This window comes from Lithobates pipiens, unplaced genomic scaffold, assembly GCF_037356315.1.
Source record: "Lithobates pipiens isolate NorthernLeopardFrog02 unplaced genomic scaffold, aLitPip1_a1.2 Scaffold_1, whole genome shotgun sequence".
Taxonomy (NCBI): domain Eukaryota; kingdom Metazoa; phylum Chordata; class Amphibia; order Anura; family Ranidae; genus Lithobates; species Lithobates pipiens.
In genome coordinates this window covers 186,949,645-186,965,163 of record NW_027507685.1, presented here as the reverse complement: position 1 = coordinate 186,965,163, position 15,519 = coordinate 186,949,645, and positions in this window count along the sequence as shown.

Here is a 15,519-nt window from a genome sequence, read left to right as displayed (position 1 = left end):
TCTGAGCATAGGAATTGTTTGAGTAATTTCTAGCAACAGCAATTGATTTGACTTATTCTTATTTATGTGTTTTTGTAATTTTTAGGAGATTTATGTGAGAATATATATGAATCAACTATGTGAATATGTAGAGTTGATGGGAGCACTGCTTAGATTATTTTGAATGAATTTTTTTACTTAAGTAGATTGATAAGTTCTTATAATCTGTTTATTTATACCTATTATTATGATTGGATATAGTGAAGAGATAAAGGGGTGCGCCACTTCCACTAAATGGAGAATGTCTCCACTGGTGCCCCAGGTTGCTTTCAGTGGGTTTCTAGGCCAGAACAATATCTCAACAAAAGCTGGGAGGTTCTGAGTCATGGAGCAGTGTTTGGGCTTCTTTGTAGGGGCAATTAAAGGGCACCTCTGGGAAAAGCCCTAGAGCAGTGGTCATCAACCCTGTCCTCAGGGCCCACTAACAGGCCAGATTTTATGTATTACCTTGGGGAGATGCAGACTACAATACTGCAATCACTGAGCAGCAAATGATATCACCTGGTGATGTATTTCAGTTATCTTGCAAACCTGGCCCTGTTAGTGGACCCTGAGGACAGGGACGATAACCACTGCCCGAGAGTGTTTAACCCCTTTCTATTCTACCCAACATGTAACAAAAAAAAAGGTTTTGACTATACATCCCCTTTAAGCCCCACCTCCAATATTCGCAAGCTCCACTTCAGTTTGATGCTGTTTCACTGCAATTTTAGTCCTGCATGAGCTTTATACATCACATATGTCACTATGTTGTAATCTCTGTCCTCTGCCTGGTCTAACAATGTGCTCATCCCTCTTTATCTTATGTTTCTACAGGTCTTGCAAAAAATCGATTATTTCAGCATGGTTGACGATTTCATCCCTTGGAGTAATAGTATATGAGATGGCATTTGACAAACATCCCTTCATCACCAGTAAGGACAACTGGGAACAAATAAAGAAGAAAATTATTGAAATGGAGCCTAATTGTGAGGAGAGTATGGACCCTTACCTCCATAGCCTCTTAGCCCTTGTACATATGGTCGGCCATTCCGACCACAAAATCCGTCTGATTTTTTCCAACAAATTTTGTCCGAAACTGGTGTTTCATACACGCGGTCGAACAAAGTTGTCGGAAAATCCGATCGTTCAGAACGTGATGACGTTCGTTCATTACGACGGGACTACGTTCAGGCTAGTAGTCAATAGCTTTGGTCTCGTAATTTGATCTGAGCATGCTTGGCACTTTGGCCGATCGGAATTCTCTACAAAAGATCGGACAAAGTCCGATCAGATCATGTTGTCGGAAAATTTTATATCCAGCTCTCAAATTTTGTTGGTCGGACATTCCGATAGAAAAAGTCTGATTGAGCCCACACACGGTCAGATTATCTGACAACACGGTCTGATCGGACATTTTCCGTCGGAATTTCCGACCGTGTGTACAAGGACTTAGGGTAAGTTACAGAGCCTTAGCTTCTCTATTGCTCAGATATTGTTATTGGTAATGAATCGTCTCATATTTCATTCTCATATATTTCATTCTTCATTACAGCTTCTGTGGAAAGACCAAGAGGGCCAAAACCATCTAGTCAGTGACATCAGGAGCTAATCGTTCCTCAAGACCATCAACTGGGCAGAGTTAGAAGGAAGAAAGTCAGGCATGCCATCTGAATCCAAACCAGTAAGTATAGGATAATAGAGTCCAAACACATTAGAGGAGGAAGGGAGATTTTCAGCAACAGGCGCTTCACCATCTAAGACATGTGTTTTAACAGACTTTTCAGAACTGTCTATGAATTTGTGATCACTACACAATCATACGGCCTTGTCTGAATGATTTCTGTTTATTATTGGAGATGATTATTGTGTATGTCATCTGACCGTTCGAGGGAGATAGGGTGAAAAGGAGCCTGCTTGGTGAAATCTGCTGCTCCTCAGGGGTGGGGTTCAACATACTTCGTTACCATTCTTTGTATCAATTAGAAAGTGTAATGAACGTCTCTTTCTAGATTTGTGAGGAACCATCAAATAACAGCATGCAATTTAATTAATTTATCAACTACCTGGAGGCTCCAATATCACCAAAGCAGGAGTATTTCACAGGCTTTTCATACATGAGCGACAGTTTGATGATGTCACCAATGGACTTATTTTCATCTCCACCATCATTAAAGAACCAGGAGGCTCAAACTGGAAGAGTCAGAGAAGAAACCTCATTTTGCTGACTGTAGTGATGAGAGTGAGCGTCAGAAGGTGGAAACAATGGGCTGGTCTTCACTATTACCACTAAACAACCAGTACCGACTCCAATGGAGAACCATTATAAGGAAGCTCTTCAACAATTGGCAGAGTAAATGGTCTTTTTTTAGCCACCACCAGCAGTCAGACAGGAGAATCTCTTTACACCCTGGCTGATGTATCATGAAGAGGCTCATTAAAAACTTAAAGAGACAAAAGGAGCAGAATTATTTCAATGACTTTTGCTATAATAGCGTTAATCAGATTCCGCAGCCACCACATGACTTCTTTCCAATGGCATACAGCCAGGAGAATCTCTTTACACTGTGGCCGATGTATCATGAAGAGGCTCATCAGACCCTAAACAGGACCAGAGGAGCAGAATAATTTCAATGACTGTTGCTTCAAGAGCAGCGAGAGTCAGATGCTGCAGCCACAGGACTTTTTCCCATCAGCGGACAACCAGGAGAATCTCTTCACACCCTGGCCAATTGTACCATGAAGAGGCTCATAACAATCTAATAGAGCCAGAGGTGCAGAAATACTTGGGCAACATTTCTACCAGAGAGACAGGACAATGGACTTACACCCTGGCCCATATATTTTGAGGAGGCTCATGACAACATCATAGAGCCAAATGTTCAGTTTTTTCCAATTGCCTACATTTAGTGCACAGCACCTCTTCTGGGCGCACATGGGCCAGTTTTTATCAGCGTGCTTTTCTTATATTAGTGTACGTTTCCTATATTAGTGTGATTTTCTTATATTCCTGTGCGTTTCTTATATTCGTGTTTCTTATATCCGGGTGTGTAGCAGTGTAGCATTCATGTAAAAGCGAGAAATCACATGAAGTAAGGGAATTCTGCTAAGGAGAGTATATGGCGGTCATAGAGGTTTGTCAAGGAAAATGTAAAAGAATCCACTTTTGTGAAAGGTGCCCAAAGCTCAGGTTTCATCTGATTCAGAAGGTATTTCCCAAAATGTATTCTGTATGGCTAGCTTTAGACCATGGAAGAAGCAGGCAGAGAGACAAGGGGCGCAAACAGTGTACACTATATTACCAAAAGTATTGGGATGCATTGGTGACAGGGAGAAGTCTCCGGGATATAAAGTTTACTACTGGTATCTCTCCCCAGGCTCTGGGAGTCATTATTTCCGAGACATGTAGAGCCATCATCCAAGTCCTGCATAAGGACTATATTAGTGTACGTTTTTTGCTTTAATTTCCCCTTCATGTTTTCTAATGTATTTTATATTGTTTGTATTCCATCCTTCTCATTTTTGTAATATGCTGTGAATGAATTTCCTCTTTGTCCTCATGCATACTGTAACCTTTTTCGTGGCCTACATGCATATTTTCCTTCACTAACCTCCCCAGCATGCTACCCTGGGCCTATACACACCTAGCCTAGTAACTTAACACTGTTTTTTTATGCTTCATTTTTATGTTTACCCTAAACACCCCCTAAAATGTGTCACAATCTTATTGTTGTCCTCAAATTCATGCAGTGTGCAAGAGTCCCTTTTTTGTGGTGCAACCACTTATTTGGAAACCCCCCCCCCCCCCCCCCCGCTCTCCAAAATGCAGAGTCAACCGATACAACTACTCTATCTGCTGACTTTGCAAAACACATACATTTATTTATTGAGTTAAGATTTCTACATGCATTCTCCAAAGCATGTAGTGCAAGGGCCTGCCTGATTACCTTCAAAATTATTTTTTGTTCTCCCTATTATCTTAATGGTAAGTTATATATGTCAAAATGTGTATAGATTTGGAGAGTGTGTATTCTTATTTTTGGATTATGCCACTTCTTATCTGTACACTGGGCTGCCAATCTTGTAAAGATTGAGGGGCTGGCCAAATTAACCTTCATTTTTAATGCATTTAGCTCTCATGGAAGTGTAGAGGTTTACCTGTCCAAAACATCTACCCATTCAACTCCCCCCCATAACATTTTTAGAATGTGCCACCAGAGGGGGTGAGGGAGCATATAATTATAAAAAACTTACCCTTTTATTTGTAAATACACATTTAAATGTTCTAAATGTATGTTGCCCAACAATGTTTGTGTTTAATTTTATGTACTCAAGTATTAATTATTTTTTTTGTTGACTCCACAGTTTCCTTCAAACACCCAGCAATGGCAGGATGTGGTGGTCCAGTTTGCCAATTTGTGGAATTTCCCCAACTGTGGGGGTTCCATTGATGGGAAGCATGTGAGGATTGTCAAACCACACAACTTAGAATCCTATTTTAATTAAAGCCCCTTTTGCCCTGCCTTAAAGATGGCCCTGATTGATACCATATGATGGGAGATAGCACATGTTGTCACAGTGGGGGTTATTTACATAATGGAAATCCATTTTGCACTATAGGTGCACTTTCCCCTGCACTTATAGTGCACTTGTAGTGCAAAGTTGATTGACCTTTATTAAATAACATCCACTGTGTGTTTGTTGGCTTTTGCTAATTACATGTATGGAAAATAACATAATTTAGACATGTGATCATGCGTAAGATGTAATGTTTGTGGTCCAATTTGTGTGCTTCTTCCAATTGTGGCTTTTCTTATACAAAAGCACATCAAGTAAAAAAAAAGATTATACTTATTAGGGCAGTGTTTCTCAACTCTCCTTCTCCAGATGCATTACCAGGTCCTATTTTCTCGACAAGTAAAGTGGTCCTATTTGTGCCAAATAATTGACAGTCTTTTTTATAATGCCGAAAATTAAGAAAACAGGACATGGTTATGCACTTAGAGAAGGGGAGTGGAGAAACACTGACCTCACACAATCAAAAAGCACAGGTTCACATTTTTTTCGATTTTACATGCGATTTGAAAGGTCAAATCGCATGACAAGTCACAGCCTATTTTAGGCAATGGCAGTGTTCCTTGCTACTTTGAAATTGTGTTAGTTCTAAAAGGAAGTAGCATCAATCTGAGCTTTAAATTATTACAAAAAGATGTACAAATACAGGAGGCAAAAATGTGAAGAAAAATTAAGGTCTGACATAATCCTAGCATCATTCTGTAAAGCAGTGGCAGCCTCCTTATCTCGAGTTCAATCATTGCCTGTTAGACATGTGCGCCATCAATAAAAAAAAAATTTCCGTTCCATATTAGCCGTTCATTTTTGTTACAATTATGAATGCTCGTTATGATACATTTATCATAATCATAACAAATAATCATAGTTAACGAAAGTTCTTATTTTGTCCGATTCTGAATCTCCCATCGACCACCAGTACCAGTCTTCCACTCGCATATTTATATTTCGGATCCTCCCGTATGTACGAATTTATGGAAATTCGTCTGAATTTTCGATTCGTATGAAACTAATTGCACATGTCTATTGCCTACAGAATATCATCACTGATAAGACCAATAGTGCATCTTGGTAGTTCGTGGCCTTGGAAGAAGAGAAAAAAAATATTGAATAGGAATGATGGGCAAGTGGATGAGGCCCTACATAGTTAATTATGGTCACATTATTATTATAGCCCGATCAATATATCGTCCTTTATTTTTTGCTTTGGTTAAACTGGGCAGAATAGAACACGAATGCTCAATGTATATCAATCCAGAACGAGTGTGCGTTGCAACGGACGTCGCAATGTTCCATATAAGCGCAAGATAAACACAAGCCGAAAGTAGCCACGAAAAAAAGTTAAGTTTCTAAATTCTATCACCGTTGATTAGTGGCATATACTGCTTACTAGGGATGGGCCGAACACCCCCCCCCCCCCCCCCTGTTCGTTTCACAGCATAACATGCGAACAGGCCAAAAAAAAAACAAGAAATGTTCGAACACGCGAACACCGTTAAAGTCTATGGGACATGAATGTGAAAAAATCATAAGTGCTAATTTTAAGGGTTAATATGCAAGTTATTGTCATAAAAAGTGTTTGGGGACCTGGGTCCTCGCCCAGGGGACATGTATCAATGTCACCTCAGGAAACCTACCCAACCCAGCAATCTCAACCACCCCAGCAAGCCTACCCACCCCAGCAGCATGGTGGTCAGTGGCCAAATCAGCCCAAGGATCCACAACAAGGTCAGTGGTCTGGGGAGTTTAGGTGCTACTAATTTAGAATGTTGTATTTTTTATTTGAGTAGGATTTTCTAGGTTATACTTTTTTATTTTTCTGTGTATCATTTCCTCTTTTGGTTTATAATTTTGAATTTGGATGACAGAGAATATGTCTACTAATTAATTGATTGTATTTATGTTGTGAATGCACAATAAAACAAAATGGACTCAGCTGATGTGTAAAGAAGTGTGGAGAGCAATGTGCGTGGTTTGGTCTGGTCACACAGCCTGTTGTAGTACCACAGCCTGGGGACACATGTGTCATCTGCTGCTGCTCACAATCTCTTGGAGTCCATGACCTTCTTGTGCTCCTTATTGTATGTACTCCTCAGGTTCCCAGTTTAGTTCTTCACAAAATATATGTCTGCCCTGGGGTACAGATGCTTCACCAATTCCACCAGTTGATCCATTGCTGCCTACCTGTTGATTTTGATATGGCATTCTTGTGCGTTCTATTCTAACAATATAACATTTAACTAAAAATATAGATTATGTGTTGAACTTCTAATGACAGCTTGGGAGTAGACAGGCACTTTTCTAAAATTAGGGACAAGGGACATAAATAGAGTTGGAGCTTTGAGCTTAAAAACTACTTTGGGATAATGGTGCTGTGCTAACTCTACAAAAAAACAAAAAAAATTGTATTGATATCACTAGAACACAAATCCTTTGTAAATATGTTTGTTAGTACTCAGTCAGTATCACCAGCAAAGCAGCTTTATTATTAAGCCATTAGAAAGAAGAAGAGAATGTGCGCTGCATTTCGAAATTTCATAATTTGCCGTGTCACGAATGTGCTATCTTCATTACGAACCCTTGTTTTACAAGACACACCACTTTTGGATGGTCCTTGCTTCCGAGCACGAGTGTTTACTATTTGGGCTATAGTCCGATGTTTTTCTGTACATGCGATCGAACTTTACTCCATCTGACTTTTGTTGCCGAAAAGTTTGTTTGTTTACAGTCCGATGAAAACCGAAAAAGTTTGTCTGATGAAGCGTACACATGGTCTGATGTTGCCTTAAAACAGCTAATTTGCATGTTTGTTGTCAAAAAGTCAGATTGTGTGTACGAGGCTTAAGAGTGCAGAGCTGAATCATGAAATATAAACAAATCTCAAAAAAATCAGTGAATCAAACAGCATATAAAGTGCATAATTAAATGTCCATACATTAAAGCGGAGGTCCACCCTAAAGTGGACCTTCTGCTCATTGGAATCCTCCCCCCCTCCGGCGCCACAATTGGCACCTTTCAGGGGGGAGGGGGGTGCAGGTACCTGTACAGTACAGGTATCTGCACCCACTTCCGGGATAGCTCTCTGCGGAAAGGGGCGTAGATTACGCCCCTTTCCAAAAGTCCCCTGCTGCCTGCTGGGAAACACACAGATCCCAGAGGCAGCGGGTCCATCCTTATTGCGCAGCGCGACTCGCGCATGCGCAGTAGGGAACTTCCCGATTCCCATACCCAAGATGGCGGCGGCAGCACCCGAGAGACGATCGAGAGATCGGCTTCGGGTGCCGACATCGCGGGCACGCTGGGCGGGTAAGTGTCCTTATTTTAAAAGTCAGCAGCTGCAGTATTTGTAGCTGCTGGCTTTTAAAAAAAAAAAAAGGCAGACTCCCGCTTTAAAGTGCAAAAAAGTCCATATTTTAACAGTGAAAATTCCGCAAGTGACTGTTGATTTATGAACAACTAAATGTAATTGTGAAATCTTATATATAAAGCTTCCAGACCACCAACAAATCACCTTACTCATGCTCCCCCCAATGGGTATAGGCTCACCTCTGGTAGTGCGACCCCCCCCCCCCAACTAAGCAGGGTCAAAAACGCCTGTGAACCACCCCAGGACTCAGTGAGATATCTAACACAGCTGGTTGCTAAATTTCCCCCAAGATCTCCTCCTCAGTATGTTAGCAGCAGAGAAATAATGCTTGAATTGTTTAAAACACTTTAACATGTTTATTAAAATATACAGCGCACCCCACTAGTATGGACATTGGTTTAAAATCATAACACAGAGCCACACATCCAAAATCTCGATCAGCTCCTCAAATCGCTATAGAGCCCGGGTGCCTCCACTGTCCTAGCCCCTCCCCGCATTCGACACAGGGTCACGTGTCTTCCTCAGGTAGATCTCTCAAGCATATACACACTTTTTCCAGTTGGCCAGTTTCTGATGAACTGACTGACATTCGAGCGGCGGTGGGTGGTCACAGCATACACTTCACATTATAATATCAACATTGTAATAACAATATAAATAGCTATTTTTGATACTCCAATAAAACAGGGGTCTCCTAAGGGGGGGGGGGGGGTGTGAGGAGGAGGACTAGTGCCCCATTGTCTGTGTCAGTGGGAGGAATAGTGCACCATCATTGGTAATAGTGGGAGGTTATAGTGCCCCATCATTGGTGTGAGTGGGAGGAATAGTGCCCCCCACCCAGCATTGGAGCACAGGTGTGTCAGGAGGAAGGTGTCTCCGAAGCTGCTGCAGGTGATCTGAGTGAGAGGGGAGTGGTGGTGAAATCTCTCCCAGCTCCCCTGGCCCCTTTCTGGGGAAGCCATGGAGGCCAGCAGGGCCTCTCCTTCTGGAAGCTTTCAGCCATCTCTTGGGAGGTCGGGTGACATGCTTACCCACGTACAAGCCATGGGGAAGATGAAGGCTCAGAGGTAATTTGGGAGCGAGTGGTGGCTGGGATTAAAGTCCTGAATAGGGAGAGACAAGCTCTACAAACTGAGAGCAGGGCTGAAGAGCTTGCAAAAGCAGCGTGAGGGCTTGCATAGTCAGAAATGTGGATCCATGAATTCGGAAATCCAACTGGCCAAGGTCCAGGTGGAACACCAGGAGACCATTGTATCCATGATGGAGGGCAGAGATGGGCCCTTCAAAGAAAAATTCTGAACATTTATTCTGAACATGGATTTGTAATCCTTTGATTTCTGTTGAAGTTTTGTTTTTTACTTTTGTATAAAATTGGTTGCTTGATTTTATTCAATAAAATATCAATAGTGCCCCATCATTTGTGTCAGTGGGAGGAATAGTGCCCCACCCATCATTGGAGCACAGGTGCGTCTCATCTGCAGTGATTCTGAAGCTGCTGTAGGTGATCTGTGTGAGAGTAGAGTGTGGTGAAATCTCTCCCAGCCCTCCTGGCCCCTTCCTGGGGAAGCCATGGGGGCCAGAGGGGCCTCTCCTGCTGGAAGCTCACAGCCACCCCCTGGTCTAATGGGTCGCATGCCTGCCACTATACAAACCATGGATGGGGATCTCTCTGCCTCTTGCTTGATTTTTTTCAATAAAATATCAATAGTGCCCCATCATTGGTGGTAGTGGGAGGAATAGTGCCCCATCATTGGCATCAGTGGGAGAAATAGTTCCCCATCACTGGTGTCAGTGGGAGGTTTAGCGCCCCATCATTAGTGTTAGGAGTAATAGTGCCCCATCATTGGCGTCAGTGCGAGGAATAGTGCCCCATAATTAGTGTCAGTGGGAGGAATAGTGCCCCATAATTGGTGTCTGGAGGAATAGCGCCCCATCATTGGTGTCAGAGGGAGGAATAGTGCCCCATCATTGGCGTCAGTGAGAAGAATGGTGCCCCATAATTGGCGTCAGTGGGAGGAATGGTGCCCCATCATTGGCGTCAGTGGGAGGAATAGTGCCCCATCATTGGCGTCAGTGGGAGGAATAGTGCCCCATCATTGGCGTCAGTGGGAGGAATAGTGCCCCATCATTGGCGTCAGTGGGAGGAATAGTGCCCCATCATTGGCGTCAGTGGGAGGAATAGTGCCCCATCATTGGCGTCAGTGGGAGGAATAGTGCCCCACCCATCATTGGAGCACAAGTATGTCAGGAGAAATGCGTCTCATCTGCTGTGATTCTGAGGCTGCTCCAGGTGATCTGTGTGAGAGGAGAGTGTGGTGAAATCTCTCCCAGCCCTCCTGGCCCCTTCCTGGGGAAGCCATGGGGGCCAGAGGGGCCTCTCCTGCTGGAAGCTCACAGCCACCCCCTGGTCTAATGGGTCGCATGCCTGCCACTATACAAACCATGGATGGGGATCTCTCTGCCTCTTGCTTGATTTTTTTCAATAAAATATCAATAGTGCCCCATCATTGGTGGTAGTGGGAGGAATAGTGCCCCATCATTGGCATCAGTGGGAGAAATAGTTCCCCATCACTGGTGTCAGTGGGAGGTTTAGCGCCCCATCATTAGTGTTAGGAGTAATAGTGCCCCATCATTGGCATCAGTGCGAGGAATAGTGCCCCATAATTAGTGTCAGTGGGAGGAATAGTGCCCCATAATTGGTGTCTGGAGGAATAGCGCCCCATCATTGGTGTCAGAGGGAGGAATAGTGCCCCATCATTGGCGTCAGTGAGAAGAATGGTGCCCCATCATTGGCGTCAGTGGGAGGAATGGTGCCCCATCATTGGCGTCAGTGGGAGGAATAGTGCCCCATCATTGGCGTCAGTGGGAGGAATAGTGCCCCATCATTGGCGTCAGTGGGAGGAATAGTGCCCCATCATTGGCGTCAGTGGGAGGAATAGTGCCCCATCATTGGCGTCAGTGGGAGGAATAGTGCCCCATCATTGGCGTCAGTGGGAGGAATAGTGCCCCACCCATCATTGGAGCACAAGTATGTCAGGAGAAATGCGTCTCATCTGCTGTGATTCTGAGGCTGCTCCAGGTGATCTGTGTGAGAGGAGAGTGTGGTGAAATCTCTCCCAGCCCTCCTGGCCCCTTCCTGGGGAAGCCATGGAGGCCAGCGGGGCCTCTTCTGCTGGAAGCTCGCAGCCACCCCCTGGTCTAATGGGTGGCATGCCTGCCACTATACAAGCCATGGATGGTGATCTCTCTGCCCCTGGTGAGGATGAAGGCTCGGAGACCATTCAGGAGCGAGTGGTGGCTGGGGTTAAAGTCCTGAATAGAGAGACAAGCTCTACAAGTTCAGAGCAGAGCTGAAACTTTTGTAGAAGCAGCGTGAGGGCTTGTACAGCCAGAAACGTGGTTCCATGGATTCAGAGATTCAACTGGCTAAAGTCCGAGTGGAACACCAGGAGATCATTGTGTCCATGATAGAAGGCAGAGATGGGCCCTTCAAGGAGAAGTTTGGCAATGACTGAAGGTTTGCAAAGATGACAAAGGTGGGAGAAGGAGACCCCCAGTTCAGACCCCTGCCCTCTCAGGGAGAGGTAAGCAGCCTCATGCCTTCCCAGGAATCAGGAGGCATGTTAAGAGAGTGATTAGGGCAATGGAGTCTCTTATCCAGAGGGAATCAGCTGTTAAATGTTAAATGATGAGGACATAACAGATGATGTGCCTGACAAGGTAAAGCCTGTCAAGTCCCATGTGGTGGATAAAACAGTTTTTGTGCCATTCAACACCGTGACTGATGCTGACAGTATGCAAATGATGATCGAGCTGCTAATCCTGTGTGCAGCAATGCTATACCTGCTGATTCTGCAGTGCAGCAAAGGTTATATTTAAAAAATGTCATTCCTGCAGAGGAACCACAAGCATCAGCCCAACCTATTAACCCTCCTTTAGCTGAGTCCAAAGTTGGTTGCCCCACAGCTGCTGAACAAGACTCTACAGTGCAACTTCAGGAGACAGCTGGTATTGAAGCAGAAACTGTGACTGTACCTGATGGGAAATTGAATATTTGTGTGACTGATAACAATCCCCTAAGTAGAAATGTGATGGACAATTGTCCCGCTACAGATGTGATGAGCAATCCTACCACTAAATGTGTGGGAATCCTGCCAACTCAGTTCAAGCAGTTGATAATAATAGTAATATACTGGCTAATGCTACATCAGTGTGGGTCCTTGGCCCTGATAAGCCTACGTTTGCTTGTAGGTGGTACGGTCCTGGTAACTCCACTTCCAAGCGGGTTTTCCCCCTACAAGCTACCACTTTACAAAAAAGCTGTTTGCCCCACAGCTGCTGAAGACTCTACAGCGCAGCTTCAGGAGACAGCTGGTAGTGCAGCAGAAATTGTGTCTATTCCTCATGGGAAATTGAATGTTTGTGTGAAGGATAGCAATTGTTCCAGTATAAGTGTAATTGACAAATCACCCGAACTCAGTCTAAGCAATTAATAATAATAATATACAGACTACTGTGACATCAGTGTGGGGCCTTGGCCCTGATAAGCCTACATTTGCTTAGGTAACTCTACTTCCAAGTGGGTTTTTCCCCTGCAAGCTACCAATTTGAGCACCCCAGGATCTGGTCTTGGGTTTCTGGCTTCTGCTGGGGGTCTGAGACAAAATATAGTTATTCTTAAATGGGAAGGTGGTGCAATCCCTCCAGCACAGCGTGCAGTGGTGGAAATTATTTTGGAGATGGGTTTTGTGCAATCCCTCCAGCACAGCGTGCAGTGGTGGAAATTATTTTGGAGATGGGTTTTGGGGCAAACGGCCTCTATGCACCCTGGGAGCTGGGAATATACTATTCGCTTCACCAGGCCAGAGGGTGTTGACCTGCTCTGGGAGCGATATGAGGCTCGGTGCAGGTCAAGACCCGAATGGGAAGGTCTGGCCCCAGTTGCAGTTTTACAGAGGTCAACAGTGAAACAGATAACCATCATACTCACTAATGAGAGGGTTCCTGCTTGGGACCTAGAGGTCTGGTTAAGGAATTATGATGAGGTTTGTACTAAGCCCGATAAAATCCTTGATGAATGTAGCATCTGGACTGGGGGTTGGTCGGTAACAGTCAGGTTGGCCAGGGATGGGAATGTTGTCCGTCACCTGCTGTCACGATCGTCCTGGCGTCTCGTTTGCGCACGAGAGACTTACCCACAGAAGTTTGTTGTCAAGGACCCGTCGTGCTCCGTTAACGCGCGCTAGAGCAATCGGACGCACTCGCGTCCCCTTGAACGAACGCACGCGTGCACGTGGGGGCATGAACGGGCGCACGTCCACTCGCGCACGCTGACTCGTCGTGCGACCGTTTGGCGCCCTACAGCCTTCTTAAGGCACTTGCTCCCTTCCACTCGTGCTGACCAGTCTACAGCGCGTTCGGAGATCCTACTACCCTATACCTGTATCTGCTACCTTAGTTCCTGTTACCCGGCTTGACCTTGACCCTGATCCGTTGCTGCCTGCCTACGACCTCCTGCTTGTCTGACTACGCCTCTGCCTCATCCCTCTTGTACCACGTTGACCGCTACCTGCTGACCCGGCCTGTACCCGACTCTGCTGTTCCTACCTACCTGGTTGGATATCCTGTGACTGCTGTACCCGCTGACGCCCGTCTGCCAGCCAGTCTACCACTTGTGCCTGCCTACACCAGTCTCTTGTCTTCAGCTTCATCTGCTCGCTGTTGGTGTCCTGCTGCCCATCCGGACCAGCATCTACCCGCCAGGCACTTGTGCCCCCTGAACTGTTGAGCTTCTGTTACCATCTCCAGGGGTTCTTTAGCCAGGGGCTACGAGGGGCCGCTTCCTGCATTCCGGGCTCGCCTACTAGGTACGTGACAGTACTGGTCAGCCATGTCCGAGCCTGCGCAGGGAGCCTCCCCCATGGACGAACTGTGCCGCCATTTGGCTGGCCTTACCCAGGCAGTAAAGAGCCTACAGGAAGGCTACGGCAGACTGGAAGAGCAAGTCCAAGCACTATCTGCTTCTCCGCCCGTTGTTCCAGGGGGCCACACCCCGCCTTCAGTGGTGATGATGCCACCTGAGCCCAGAGTACCAACCCCCGAGCGGTTCACTGGTGACCGGAACAAGTTTAGAGCCTTCCGTAACTCTTGTGAGCTCTACTTCGCCCTGCAACCGAGGACCTTCTCCCTCGAGGCGACCAAGGTGGGGTTCGTTATCTCCCTCCTAACGAGCGAACCCCAAGCCTGGGCACATCGCCTACTGGAACGCAAGGATCCATCCTTAGACACCTTAGACACCTTTTTTATGGCAATGTCAAGACTCTATGAGGATCCCCAACTTGCAACAACTGCAGAGGCAGCCCTACACGTTCTGCAGCAAGGTCGCAGGCCTGTGGAGGACTACGTGTCGGAGTTCCGTCGATGGAGCGCTGACACGGACTGGAATAACGCCGCCCTGCGATACCAGTTCCGCATGGGCCTGTCCGAGCCTTTGAAGGATGAGTTGGCACGTGTTGGCATCCCCGAAACCCTGGAGGGCCTGATAGACATTTCCGTTCAGATTGATAGGCGCTTGAGGGAACGCCGCCAAGAACGTTCCTCTTCAGCCGCACGCCCTGTCTGGATGTTGCCACGGGTACCTAGTTCCGCTCACCCAGCTCCTTCAGTTCCTGCCACAGCCACGCTGGATCCCCCAGAACCGATGCAGTTAGGGCTACTCCGTCCATCACTGACCCCAGAGGAACGCCAACGACGCCGGGTCAACAACCTCTGTATGTACTGTGGAGAATCAGGACACTTTGTTCGCTCCTGCCCAGCCAAGATACGTAAGTGCCTACCTGTTCCACCTGTTCCTTCGTCAGTGCTGTCTGAAAACTCCTCTCACCTGGCTGTTCCTGTTCTTTTGCAGCTTCCAGGAAGGACTATTTCAACCCACGCAGTTATTGATTCGGGGGCATGCAGTGGGTTTATGGACGTATCCTTTGCCCTGAAGAACAAGATTCCCCTTAGACCGAGAGAGAAGGGACTCTCGGTATACCTGGCCGATGGGTCCGCTCTAGAATCAGGACCGGTGACTCAGGAGACTAGTCCCCTCTCTGCTGTCATCGCCGGGACTCACCAAGAATTTCTGTGCCTAGACGTCATCAAATCTCCCCTGTTCCCCATCATTCTAGGCATGCCTTGGTTGAAGGCACATAATCCACGTATCAACTGGGCCACCGGAAAGATTGAATTCCCTTCGGACTACTGCCTCCAGCATTGCTATCCAGCAATTAACGGGGACTCTCCGGCCCTCCTCTGTTTGGAAGCAGATGATGACACCCGGCAAGCTGTGCCTAGAGAATACCACGACTTCCTAGACGTGTTCAGTAAAAAAGGGGCTGAAACCCTACCACCTCATAGGACCTATGACTGCCCTATCGAACTACTCCCGGGGGCCGAGATTCCCTTTGGAAGAATTTTCCCTCTGTCTGAATCTGAACTTAGCATTCTGAAAACCTACTTGGATGAAAATCTTGAAAAGGGATTTATCCGACCCTCTACTTCCCCAGCTGGTGCGGGGA